Raw genomic sequence first — 14389 nt, 5'->3', positions numbered from 1 at the left:
TGTCAGTCCTCCCAACCCATTCTTCTCCTTCAACACTGTATGAACTATTCCAGGTCTTTTGCTTCCCCATGTACACTTTAGAATCAGTTTGTCCATATTCACAAAATAACTTACTGGGTTTTTCATTTGTCTTGCATTGAATCTATGATCATGTTAGGAAGTACCAACTTCTTGATAATATTGAGTCTTCCTATCCATGAACATCAGTATCTCTCCATTTACGTAGTTACTCTGACTGCATTCATCAGAGTTTTTGTAGTTTCAGGTACAGATTGTTATTGCCACTGTAATTTCTTCAGGTAAGTCAGGAACTGGAACTGAAGAATTTGTTAGTTCTTTTTCTGAAATCTCAGATCCCACTCAGTACCCCTCTTTTTATCTTCATGTTTTATTTCTCCCAATAAACCTCCTATTGGGGCAATGCCATTATCTTTTTCTTATATTCTTCGTGTGGTTTCCTACAATTTCTGTCAACACATTTTGGGTTTAGCTTCATGAACATGGTAGGAAAAATAACCTACATTAAACTGTATCCAAGGTAAAAACCTACAGTACCAAAATTTAACAGAACCATTAACACATTTTGTTCCAAGACTCCAGAAACAGCTCCTACAAGGGTAGGGAGACTGGCTGCACAATTTCTCTTGTTTCATAGTCTTTTTACTAATAACCTCGTGAGTATCATTAGTTCCACTAGAGTTATGTCCTTTTTTCTTCCTTCATTATGAACAGTATTTTAATTTGGGTTCCCCAGAAGCAGAGCTTGAGAAGGAGGATCTGTGTGAAAGAGATTAATGGTGCAAATGGTGAAACAAAGGCAAAAACAAGGAGATTCTCCAGGCATTATGAACTGTATATGCTTAGAATCTGCATTTTCACTGACTTCAGATGCCATCCAACTTCATTAAAAGACACACTTCTTGTCATTTGAACTTCCAAACTATCTGCACAGATAAAAACTAGGTCAACAGGTTTCTCCCACCTCAAAGTCACCATCACTTATTCTATCTATGAAAAACAGAAAGTTTATCAATGTGATGATATTGTTGTTGTAAATTTCAAAGGAAAATCAGGATGAGCATTTCTCATTGTATGTTTTGATGCTTTTTACTATGTGTGGGGGCCCGGCCTACAGCCGAGGCTGAGCCCCACTCTAGCTGGACAACGCCCTAAAGATGGCGCCTGCTTCCTGCTCACCACCCTTTCCCCTCTTCCCTGTTGGGGATTGGCCCAGCAGACTTCCGTACCCATGCACAGCTCGTGCTGCCCGCTTAGAGTGGCGCGTGACACCTATCCGCTTAAAGGTCATGCATGATACTGTCCCGGATTGGTTGGGTGACTGAATATAAGGGAGCCTGCTGGGAGGGAGGAAAGCTGCCCGACAACTGCTGTAACCACCGTGAGAGATTAAACAATAAAGCCTAGAGAAGAATCAAGACCTTGGGCGTGTTGCTTCAGTCCCTGAAGGGTCGCGACAGGTGGTGCCGAACCCCGGGAATCGCTAAACCTTGTCGCGACCTGATCCGCTGACCCTGGCACCTGCCGATGAAGTAGAGCTTGTAACTCTTCAGGAACGTCGCTGGACGCCGTTCGGTCGGCTGGCCAGACTGGGAGAGGGAACCGAGGAGGGTGAGTGGATCAGCAAGCAAACTGAAAGTATACGTGGCAGGGCAGACAGCAGGCAGTTGCGGTGGGTGTTTATGTGTAGTGTGTGTGTCCTGTTAGTGTTTGTGATGGAATGAGGAGGCGCCAGTGAAGGTTCGCAGAGCGGCGACGAAATCAAAAGGTTCGCGGAATTAGCGACGTAGTCCATCTAAATCATAACTAGGATACTTACCCCTTTAGAGAGAGGATGGGGATGGAGGCCTCTAGGGTTAGGGCCGAGGAACCTCTGAAAGCACTCCTTAGACAAGAGGGAGCCCCTTAAAACGAAGACTGCCAGGGCATTCCTGAACACTATAGAGAATCATGCCCCATGGTGCTTAGATGAAGGAAAAATCACCAGCCCTTTCCACCAGGGACAATCCCTATTTGGGGTCGAGTAAAAAATTGCCTGAAGGGACAGAAGCCAAGCTGCCGAGAGGCCATCCAAGAGGGGGAGGAAATATTAGGGGAAGTACGAGAAGAGCGTGCCTCCGCAAAGGCATCTGAAGGGGGATCTGAACAGGGACTGCCATCTGATGAGGATGAAGACAGGGAACTTTCGGGGGATGAGCTAGAGAACAGGTTTAATAGCAGAGTTAAACTAACCACAGAGACTTTTTACAGTGAGCAGTCTAATGCCATAATGAAAAAACAGGGGTACGCGGGCACTAGAGGACTAGGGAAGGATCTCCAAGGGAAAGAACAACCAATCCTTTTAGCAGGGAGACTGCCCAAAGGGCCCGGAGGACCAGGATTGGGTTTTTTTTCGGGGCCACTGAGGGAAAACAGCCTATAGAAATAACATGGCAGTCAAAAAGGCCCGTGTGGGTACCTCAGTGGCCCCTCACCAAAGAAAAGAAGGAAGCAGCCCACACTTTAGTACAAGAACAGATAGCAGCTGGTCACCTCCAGCCCTCTACCTCGCCATGGAACACACCTATTTTTGTAATTAGGAAAAAGTCTGGCAAGTGGAGATTACTCCATAATCTCAGGGCAGTGAACAGACATATGGAGCTTATGGGACCTGTACAATTAGGCCTTCCTCTCCCTGTGGCCCTGCCCAGAGGATGGAATTCAATAGTGATAGATATCAAAGACTGTTTCTTCAGGAAACAGTTTCCCCTGATAATCTATCATTATATGGATGACATCCTTTTGTGTCATGAGAGCAGCAGGGAGCTAGAGACAACCCTCAGGGTCAGGGTATGGTGGAACGCACCCACCTCACCCTCAAGAATGCCTTATATAAACAAAAAGGGGGAATAGGAGAAGATTTTAGAACACTGGACAAAAATGGCCGCAGTGCAGCAGAGTGGCACGGCCAACAATCCAATCCAAAACACATGCCTAAAGTTTTGTGGAAGGATGTGTTGGAAGGAACATGGAAAGGCCCGGACCCAGTGATAACCTGGACCCGAGGCTCGGTTTGTGTTTTTCCACAGGACCAGCAGAACCCCGTTTGGGTGCATGAACGTCTGATACGCAGAGTGGAAAACCCCAGAGCAGAGGTACAAGATGATCGCACTGCTTCTGCTCCTGCCGTGGATCCTACAGCAGGCGATGGCAGAGCCGAGCTGCAGCTGCAGCCACTGCCGCACTGACTATCACCATTCCTATGGCAGAGACGCTGAATGGTCTGTCCCAGGCCACTGAACCTTCTTCAAGAACAATTGGACCTCTTGGGGGAGGTTTTGTCTGTGGGCTGCATATACGAGGGTGTATTACTGGTATTCCTTTTCATAATTATTCTAAAGCTGCCAACTTGTCCAGACAGTTAGGCAAGATGTTAAATGCCACCAAAGCCTGGTCAGGTGTAGGTGTCATAGGAATATTGCTAATTGTGGGCCTCCTCCTGGTTGGGAGGAAAGTCTGTTCCATACAAAAACAGCAACGGGGAGAACGGAAGGTCCTGTTGCAGGCCATGGCAGCGCTAGAGGAAGGCATCTCCCCTAGAGTATGGCTTAATGTGCTGGATCAGTAGTCAAGGACGGGTAAGATCGGGAGCTGCGCATATCAACCTAAGACAGGGCGCAGACCTAAGCTGTCTGTTGCCTGAGGACGGGTAAGAATGCCGCAGACTCCAGACGACCTAAGATAGGCATGATCCCAACAGCCCTTTGGTTATAAAACAATAAAGGGGGAGATGTGGGGGCCCGGCCTACGGCCGAGGCTGAGCCCCACTCTAGTTGGACAACGCCCTAAAGATGGCGCCTGCTTCCTGCTCACCACCCTTTCCCCTCTTCCCTGTTGGGGATTGGCCCAGCAGACTTCCGTACCCGTGCACAGCTCGTGCTGCCCGCTTAGAGTGGCGCGTGACACCTATCCGCTTAAAGGTCACGCATGATACTGTCCCAGATTGGTTGGGTGACTGAATATAAGGGAGCCCGCCGGGAGGGAGGAAAGCTGCCCGACAACTGCTGTAACCACCGTGAGAGATTAAACAATAAAGCCTAGAGAAGAATCAAGACCTTGGGCGTGTTGCTTCAGTCCCTGAAGGGTCGTGACACTATGTGGTGGTAAAGTACTTAGTTAATAATCTTCTTCTTTGTCTCTTGTACTCCAGTTGTGGTGTGTGATTTCTAACCTTTTCACCTTTTTTAATCTTAAGTAATTTTAATAACCTTGTGAGTATCATTAGTTCCACTAGAGTTATGTCCTTTTTTCTTCCTTCATTATGAACAGTATTTTAATTTGGGTTCCCCAGAAGCAGAGCTTGAGAAGGAGGATCTGTGTGAAAGAGATTAATTTGAGAGTGTTCCCAGGGAAAATTGGTAGGAGAATGGGGAAGTGAGACTGGGAAAGGAGAGAGTTCAAATACACTCACCCCATTAAGCTATGTTTATGACTATTACCTTTGGCTCAATCATGTAAGAGAAATTTGGAAAAGTGTACGTTATAACTTTGACTTTCCTTATCAGTATACAAAAACCTAGAATATGCATACCTCCATGTCTTTCAGTCATTCGTTTAAATGATACCTCTTGGGAGACATTAATTTCCAGGCATTTCCAGCTCTTCCTGCATGCAGGCAAATGCATTATGTGAAGCCCAGAGACAGCCTACCAACAAACAGCAGTGTACAGGGAGTGGGAGTGACAGCACACTGAGATTCAGACAAAGACTTTTTAAAATGACTTAGTTAGGGACTGCACCTTTCTTAGCACTTCATGTTCTAATGTTCCACCTATGTGTTTGAACCTCCATATTATAATATGGTCTACATTTCTAGCAAAAGCTGTTCACATAGAACACCATCTATGGTATGCCACTATACTTTCTAGATATAATGCTCTGTCTTTAGACTTGAATATCTAGTGTAGTGTACACTAAAAATTCAATAATGGCAGATCTAATGTATTTCCCATACTAAATTGCAACAATTAGCTTTTTAAAGTCTAATCTACAGCCAGATATTATACTCTATACTCAAAACAGTATGTGACATTAATACATTAATACAATTAATAAGTGATAATTAATTTATTAAATATTTTATTTATTAATTAATACATGTATTAGTTACATTTAGTGATATTATTAACTTAATGATAATATAACACTCAATGCTTATGAAGAGCCATAAATACATGGCTTTCCTAAGGGAGTAAATGTTCTAAAATCTAATATTCTTCTGCTAGCTACTTTAGACTTGTGTTTATTTAAAACTAATTTTAATCCTTACACTTAGGAGGAATTTAAATTATATTTGTTTGAATATATTTACATATAAACATACATATAAAACCCTACATATACCTTATATTAATATACATACAAATGTTATATTGTTATATATTCTTGTAATAATACATGCACTTATATATGTATATGTACATATATTAATTTAAGTATATATACATACATAAATATATCACTCTACATATGTTACTCAAATTAACCAGTTAATCAACACCAACCTGGGAAAAGTGGTAATATTGCAGCTCTATCTTGGTACTAAAATACAAGACACATACATATATGTTAATGTGAATGCATTTTCATTTTAAAGTAAATACAGGAGTTCAAAAAACATTCTTGCATTTAACACCATACTGATTGAGACTTAAAAAATAAATTTTTTAAGCAGATAATTTCTTCTCCTTTTTTTTGACTGTGTATAATAATTTTACAGAAAAGTGTTGTGAAATACATACTTTAAAAAAAATTCTACAAAAAGCAGTTTATTGTTTTCATTGAGAAACTAGAACATATTTAAACGTATTTAAACAGTTCCAAATAAAATTTTGTTACAATTTTATTTTTGTTGAGAAATAAAAATAAATAAAAATAAAAATGATTTAGTATTATGTTACTATTTTTGTTAATATAAGGATGTGATACTGTGATTTACAATAAAAAATATGTATTTGGTCTTTGTCCTTGTTTCTGGCACAGAGCTCCTAAATCCTTGCAATTTTCTAAGTAATAAGAACAGAAAAGTATCTTTTATTATGTTAATGAGGCAATTTTTGGAAAACCCCTAAAGGCACGGGTTGGTTGCCAGAGGAGCCAACCCTGCTAACACAGGGTCAGAACTTTCAGTCCCACCCCCTCACCTCCAGGGATAGGGGAGGGGCTGGAGGTTTCATGACATACATTCAGGTCTTTGATGCATTTTGAATTTACTTTTGTGTATGGGGTTAGACAGTGAGTCAGTTTCATTCTCTTACATGTAGCTGTCCAGTTTTGCCAGCACCATCTGTTGAAGATACTGTCATTTCCCCATTGTATGTCCATGGCTCCTTTATTATATATTAATTGGCCATATATGTTTGGGTTAATGTTTGAGGTCTCTATACTGTTCCACTGGTCTGTGGTTCTGTTCTTGTGCCAGTACCAAATTGTCTTGATTACTATGGCTTTGTAGTAGAGCTTGAAGTTGGGGAGCGAGATCCCCCCCCAACTTTATTCTTTCTTCTCAGGATTGCTTTGGTTATTCGGGGTCTTTGGTGTTTCCATTTGAATTTTTGAACTATTTGTTCTAGTTCATTGAAGAATGTTGTTGGTAATTTGATAGGGATTGCATCAAATCTGTATATTGCTTTAGGCAGGATGGCCATTTTGACGATATTAATTCTTCCTAGCCAAAAGCATGGGATGAGTTTCCGTTTGTTAGAGTACTCTTTAATTTCTCTTAAGAGTGTCTTATAGTGTTCAGGGTATAGGTCTTTCACTTCCTTGATAAGGTTTATTCCTAAGTATTTTATTCTTTTTGATGCAATTGTGAATGGAGTTGTTTTCCTGATTTCTCTATTAGTTCATTGTTATGTAGGAAAGCTACAGATTTCTGTGTGTTAATTTTGTATCTTGCAACTTTGCTGCATTCCGATATCAGTTCTAGTAGTTTTGGAGTGGAATCTTTAGGGTTTTTTATGTACAATATCATGTCATCTGCAAATAGTGACAGTTGAACTTCTTCTTTACCAATCTGGATTCCTTGTATTGCTTTGTTTTGTCTAATTGCCGTGGCTAGGACCTCCAGTACTATGTTGAATAACAGTGGGGATAGTGGGCATCCCTGTCTTGTTCCCGATCTCAGAGGAAAAGCTTTCAGCTTTTCACTGTTCAGTATGATGTTGGCTGTGGGTTTATCATATATGGCCTTTATTATGTTGAGGTACTTGCCCTCTATACCCATTTTGTTGAGAGTTTTTATCATGAATGGATGTTGAATTTTCTCAAATGGTTTTTCAGCATTGATGGAGATGATCATGTGGTTTTTGTCCTTTTCGTTTATGTGGTAGATGACGTTGATGGATTTTCGGATGTTGTACCATCCTTGCATCCCTGGGATGAATCCCACTTGGTCATGGTGTATGTATGATCCTTTTGATGTATTTTTGAATACGGTTTGCTAATATTTTGTTGAGTATTTTTGCATCTACGTTCATCAGGGATATTGGTCTGTAATTTTCTTTTTTAGTGGGGTCTTTGCCTGGTTTTGGTATTAGGGTGATGTTGGCTTCATATAATGAGTTTGGGAGTATTCACTCCTCTCTTATTTTTTGGAAAACATCTGGCCTGGGGTTTTTTTCTTGGGTAATTTTTTGATTGCTGCTTCAATTTCTTTGCTGGTAATTGGTTTGTTTAGGGTTTGTGTTTCTTGGTCAGTCTTGGAAGGTTGTATTTTTTTAGGAAGTTGTCCATTTCTTCTAGGTTTTCCAGCTTCTTAGAATATAGGTTTTCATAGTAGTCTCTAATAATTCTTTGTATTTCTGTTGGGTCTGTCGTGATGTTTCCTTTCTCGTTTCTGATTCTGTTGATATGTGTTGATTCTCTTTTTCTCTTAATAAGTCTGGCTAAAGGCTTATCTATTTTTCTTTATTTTCTCAAAGAACCAGCTCTTGGTTTCATTGATTTTTGCTATTGTTTTATTCTTCTCAGTTTTGTTTATTTCTTCTCTGATCTTTATTAAGTCCCTCCTTCTGCTGACTTTAGGCCTCATTTGTTCTTTTTCCAATTTTGATAATTGTGACATTAGGATATTCATTTGGGTTTGTTCTTCCCTCTTTAAATATGCCTGGATTGCTATATACTTTCCTCTTAAGACTGCTTTCACTGCATCCCACAGAAGTTGGGGCTTTGTGTTGTTGTTGTCATTTATTTCCATATATTGATTGATCTCCATTTTAGTTTGTTCGTTGATCCATTGACTTTTTTAAGAGTGTGTTGTTAAGCCTCCATATGTTTGTGAGCCTTTTTGCTTTCTTTGTACCACATACATTTTTAATTGCAGGAATATGCAGTTTTCTAGTTTCTTGTAATCATACTTGACAGCTGTGTAGATATGTAGAAGCTGAATGTTTAGGCTGATCCAAGGGCTGTAGATACAAAACATGAGGATGGAAGAACTTGAAAAAGGTCACAGGGGAGTAATTTCTACAATAAAGCAGCAATTCATAGTCAGATAAGGAAGAATGTGAAACCAGGTGGGTACTTAAAAAACAGAAGAACAAAGAAGCCTAAGAGTTAGCTAGGATGAGATCAGAGAGGGGTTCCAGTTGAAACAAGGGACGTGGTAGAGCAAGCAAGGCAGGAAACTGTCATACAGCAGAGTAATTAAGGTTGTGACATGAAATAGTGTCTGTCCAAAACAATGCCCCATTGTGGCCATGACACTTGTTCTAATAACTGAGGGTTGAAGTGTGTAGCCTTTAAAAATCCATACAATTCTGGTATTATTTTAGAATTGCATTCTTTCCAGGAGATAAAGAGGTATTTGAGCTAAGAAGCTATGTGAGGAATGATGTTTGAAGACCTGGGAAAACCTGTATTTTTCCCAGGCTAACACTTTCTTGGAGAACTTTTTTCCCTAAGCTATTAAAAGAACAGACTGTTGGCACTGTTCACTATGGCATCACTCCTTACCCAAGAGCACCTCATCCTCTGTGTGTCTTCTGTGTTTGGAGTGATGATGCCTAACACTTCTTTTTTTTTTCCTGAAAAGGGGCCACACATCTAACCTAGGAATATAAAAGCACCTCAGGATGAGGCCAGGACAACCTGATCTTCATTATTGCATTTACTCATTTTCCATCTTCTCTCTCTCTCTGATCATTTTTATATCCATACATTAACGTCCATCCAAGCTTTTATTCCATTCTAAATATTCCCCAATTTTTTCTTCTGATTGTATTATTTTTCTTTAAATTCTTTAAGTATTATTTCCACCATTTGGCTCCGTAACTCTGTATTTTCTCTAGAGGTATTGAAATTTTTCATTTATGTGTTGTCTTTTCTTCCTCGGTATGCTTTATCATTCCTGGGGACAGTAGACTCCTATCTATGTAGCACCTATCAGAGAAGCACCAGTCAGAGAAGGATATTATTAATAACTGCTTTTAGAATTGAACTGGCTTATCAGGAGATGGGGGATGAGAGATGTATAGGGAAATAAGGCTGCATCTTTAGAGACTTCTGTGGTCACCATCCTTGTATCAGCTCCTGTGTTATTCCAGAAGTTTTGTACATTATTCATCTGCATTGATGTCTGTGAAGACCATAGGGAGGAATTCATTCTGCTTTCAAGGCAGCACAGAGTACTAACAGTGGTTACAGGTCACCAATTTTTCCATTATTGTTGGGAGCTCTTAATTGCACACACTATTAGTATTGTTTCTTTTCAGGCAATAGAAAAATGAGTCTTCATAAATGTTAAGCACATCAGTCCATAAATGTGCAAATTGTATATGCTGCTTAATGTAGTGTGGCTGATGTAGCCCAACTGGGTTTATGACATACATATCCCTTACTCACTAATGAGGCCGGGAGGAATCTGTGAGTATGTATTTCTGAGTCCTACCACTGCCCTTACTGCATGAATAGGGTCCGACCTTGAGGAGGTTTCTTTCTTCAAAACAAAAGTCTGTTCTTCCAACATAAAAGGGTAAAAGCAGACATTCCACATATTTTTATGAAAGTTTTTACTGAATTTAAAATTTTGGTCATTTTTTTACTGGAAAGTTAAAAGTAATTTGGAAGAATGGAAAACTGTTAATATGCATTCATGAGCAGCTAGTTTATAATTAAACATATACCTATGCAACTGAGTCTGTCACAGATGTTCACCAAATAACAACTTAATTACAAATCCACCAGAAATGCTGTTAACATTGAACAGAAAAGGTAACTCTGTTTCAAGAAAGATGTTTTTATTCACAACATAATTATCACCAATCTCACTAAAAATATAGTCATATGCATTTCTAATATTATTATTTTCCTAAGAAATTAAAGACAAGGGAATATAAAGTCATAATAAGTATTTTTATACATAATTCCTAAAGTTTAAGTTGTCTGTTATGAAACCTGTGCCTAAAATAGAATTATCCATGCACCTAATACTCAATAAATGTGTGCTTCCTTGCTGACTGACTGTAGTCCTTGGGAAAAATCTTGAGCCTGTTTTGAAGTAGCTGGTCATAAAATAAAGATAAATCATTGGAATATCTGAAGGTTAAACTCATTTTCCAATAAAATGGAAAGTTTGCATAAAAAGTAAAATAAGTGATTTAAAGTCATTTGTTTGCCTTCCAAGAACTATGGAATTTAGATGAAAAAATTGGAAGATGTATTTGGAGTTGAAAAATTGGGAAAGCTCCTGTGGCTTCTAAAAAAGAAATATACCTCCTTATTTGGAAGGAAAGAAATTTCTGATTTTAGTTATAAAATATCTCCCCTGCCATTCCTTTTAAAAGGCATTGACTGTCTCCAGTTTTTAACCTCATCCTCTTGAACAGGATAGTAGTATTGTGGTGGAAATCATTTATTTTCAGCAACAAACTGATTGAATGCATGCCTTTTTTATTAATGATAGGTCAACAGCTTCTTCATGGTTATAGATTTACTTCATGAATAGAGAAAATAGATGTTTTGATCTTCAGATAATAATATAGTACAACATTCACAGTGCTAGTGCAATGATTTGAATGATAGAACTATGTGCAATTTTGTTGAAAGGATTTTAATTTACAGCAAACTTAGGTCTAAATCATAATTTGATAATAAACATGATGTAGGCTTAGAAATATTTATGGATATTTAGGTATTTTTATCTATTTAAAAAAATATGAAATCATTCCCACAATACACTTGATTATCTTTTGCTTAAGCTAGTTTCATTTGGTTTCTTTAACTTGTAAATAATCTTCCTTGAAAAATTAAGGTTCTGACTAAAATTAACAATGGTGATTTGGGACTTGATTTAATTTGAAACAGAGTTATATAGAGGATCTAAATGCTGGAGGAAACTATGTATTGAGTTGATCAACTTGTTTCAATCAAATTGTTTCATCCCAAAAATATCCAGAGCACTATGACTGCAGCCTTATAAATATTAATAATGCTGCCATCTCACCCAATGCTAAGTTATCTGGTAGAAAAAGCAGACTTTTACCATCAGTAAGTATCTTGTATTTACAGATGAGAACAAATGAGAAGGCTGTAATTCATTCACCCATAAGAAACTAAAAGGATGACTACCTGGTAAGAGTGTGTGAAATAGTAAAAGTACAAGGGGAAGCCAGGAGTCTTGTGCGCTGGATCATGTATTGTCACTAGTACTAATGCAGCCTTGGAAAAATCACTTTTCATCATTGGGTCTCAGTTTTCTCATCTTTTACATATGTGGGTTATTCTACAATCTCTGATTTTTCTTTTGATTTTATATTGAGTAAATAAAGAGATCAAACTATGGGATTCATTGACTATGGCATCACATTTTATGTATAGATACTTAACTTCTGGCTCTAAAGTCAATGATGCATAATTCAAAACATTAGCCATAATGATAGACTTTAAACCAAAGAAAGAATACAGAAATTATACTACCTTTAACTGCTTTAATATATATGACAATTATAGCTTCTTGGGTCATGTCTCTTTTCACCTTTTAAACTTTCAGTTGTAGACATTATAAATGTTAAAAGGGGACTGAATTCATTTTTATTCAAATATTTTCAAATAGATTTTACTGGAAAACTTTACTGTTTAATGGCCTACCACTGTCATCTATAGGTCACCTATGAGCATAGATCCCAGGAGCTGCCCAACATCTGATTTGTAGCTGTGGTGTTTCAGTAAGGCACTGGAGCCAGAAAGGGCAAGTGAGATATTTTAGACTGGTAAGCAAAAAGAAACTAATGGGAAAAGAAGTTTTAACTTTTGTTTTCCTAGAAGGTCATTAGCAATTTATTTGAGTCTCATTCTAGGTAACAGAAGATCAATGAAAAAAATTTATATATTTTTTTCAATTATAAATTTTATATAAAATTTTATATATAATTGAAGATATATGACACATACTTAGAGGCAATGACCTATTAAGAAGTATACTTTAGGTCCCCACATATAATTGTTTTTCCCATCTAAAGACATTTACCTTTTCCAGGTCAGTCACTGGAATGACTATATAAACATAAAAACATATCTTAATAATAACTAATATTTAATTACCTAGTGTCAGACCCTGAAATAAGTCCATAATTAGAATAGGCAGAATCACGTGCACATATAGAAATGAGTTATTCTTTCATGCTAGTAATCTATTCAGTGTATTTTTGGTTTCTGAGATAAGAATCTCTTTGTTTGCCACATGTCTTCCAACTAGAATTTTTCCCCAAAGACTCATTTTCAATATATGAAAAATAATGTTTTATACCAGTTAATTAGTTTGAGGATATTGTCTGAACTATAATTATTTCTCTGGGAATTTAAAATTGTCACTAAGGAATTTCGTTTTCAGTATGTGCTTGCCTTTAAATAAAGAGAAAAGAGATAGAAGAGTAAACTGTTGTCATGTGGATTCAGAAACAGAAAAGCGAGTGCATAGAGTCAGAGAAGAATGAAGCAGATGCTAAGAGAGGTGCTGAAATGAAAAATGGCAAGAATTATCTCTCCTCTGGCTTCAGTACCTACCCTGCAGCATTCCCATGATACACTTGATTATCTTTTGCTTAAGCTAGTTTCACTTGGTTTCTTTAACTTGTAAACTTGTAAATAATCTTCCTTAATAAATGAAGGTTCTGACTAAAATTAACAATGGTGATTCGGGACTTGATTCCATTTGGAACAGAGTTATATAGAGGATCTAAGCGCTGGAGGAAACTATGTATTTTAATCTCCTTTTCCCATTAACATAGGCAATCAACTAAGGCAGGTCTTATCAAGAGGTCTAACTAATGAATCCTGTGGAGAACAAAAGAAATACTCAGTTGCACATAATGGTCCCCAAAGGAGAACACTCTCTTGGCCCAGGTATCCTCCCTCAGTGTACTCAGTGTACTGCAGAGATGCTGCTTTTTGGACAAAGGTTTACATAGATAGGGTCTATAAATTTAATTTCCTTTTGTATGGAGAAAGCAAAAGGAATTCATTCATTCTCAAAACATTATGCTCACAAGTAAGGTATACACTACAACCTCCCAGGCCAGTGACTAAAAACACCTTATTGCAATTTCTCCCCAATTCTTTTTTCTTGAAAATTTTCAATAGACCATGTCATAAAAAGTTATTATATCAGAAACAATTGTTCACCTCTTAAGCAGTTGTTTATTCTGAAGCTAACACCTTAAGTAGGGACCTAATCCTTTTATCTGTGTTGTTTTACTTTGTCCACTGAAACAATAATTGATTATACTAAATACTACTAGGTATCCATAGTTAGAATGGTGTGACACTGGTATTTTGTTTTCAATACACTTCTAGTTCATGAACAGGCATCACTTACTTTTTTTCCTTATCTCTAAAAGCAGAGTTTTAAGAAATTGTTCCTGGATAACCACTACGAGAAGAGAAATACAATTTATAATTTCTGAACTTAACTTTTACAGGAAAACAAAATAGCTAAAAGAAATCTATTAATCCAACCTAAAGCTGGAAGAAAAAAATAAGCAAAGGAAAAGAAAACTCATGAAAAGATATTACAAATAATTTTGCATATATATATATATATACTTATCCACACATGGATAAGTATATACATATGGATATGTATGCATGTATATATATAATTAAGTATATATATGCATGCATGTGTGTATAAAAATCACAAATAATGGTGAGTGGAATAAATTCAGTTATTAATAAAAGCTAACACTAAGCACTTTCACAAACTAGTCACTGTTTTAAAGGTTTATATGTATTAAATATTTTACTTCAAGCAATCCATCAAGTAAGTAATATAATTACTCTTATTTCACTAAAGAACAAGCTATAATCTAGATAATTTAAATCAATTTGCTCAAGG

At 37.5% G+C, this 14389-nt stretch overlaps 1 pseudogene; it reads right to left on the bottom strand.

The window, feature by feature from the left end:
• Positions 1–261: 261 nt before the first annotated feature.
• Positions 262–14389, bottom strand: part of LOC140849232 (ubiquitin-like modifier-activating enzyme 5) — a 190588-nt pseudogene continuing 176460 nt past the window's right edge.

This window comes from Manis javanica, chromosome 4, assembly GCF_040802235.1.
Source record: "Manis javanica isolate MJ-LG chromosome 4, MJ_LKY, whole genome shotgun sequence".
Lineage (NCBI taxonomy): Eukaryota > Metazoa > Chordata > Mammalia > Pholidota > Manidae > Manis > Manis javanica.
This window is presented reverse-complemented; position numbering and strand designations above follow the sequence as displayed.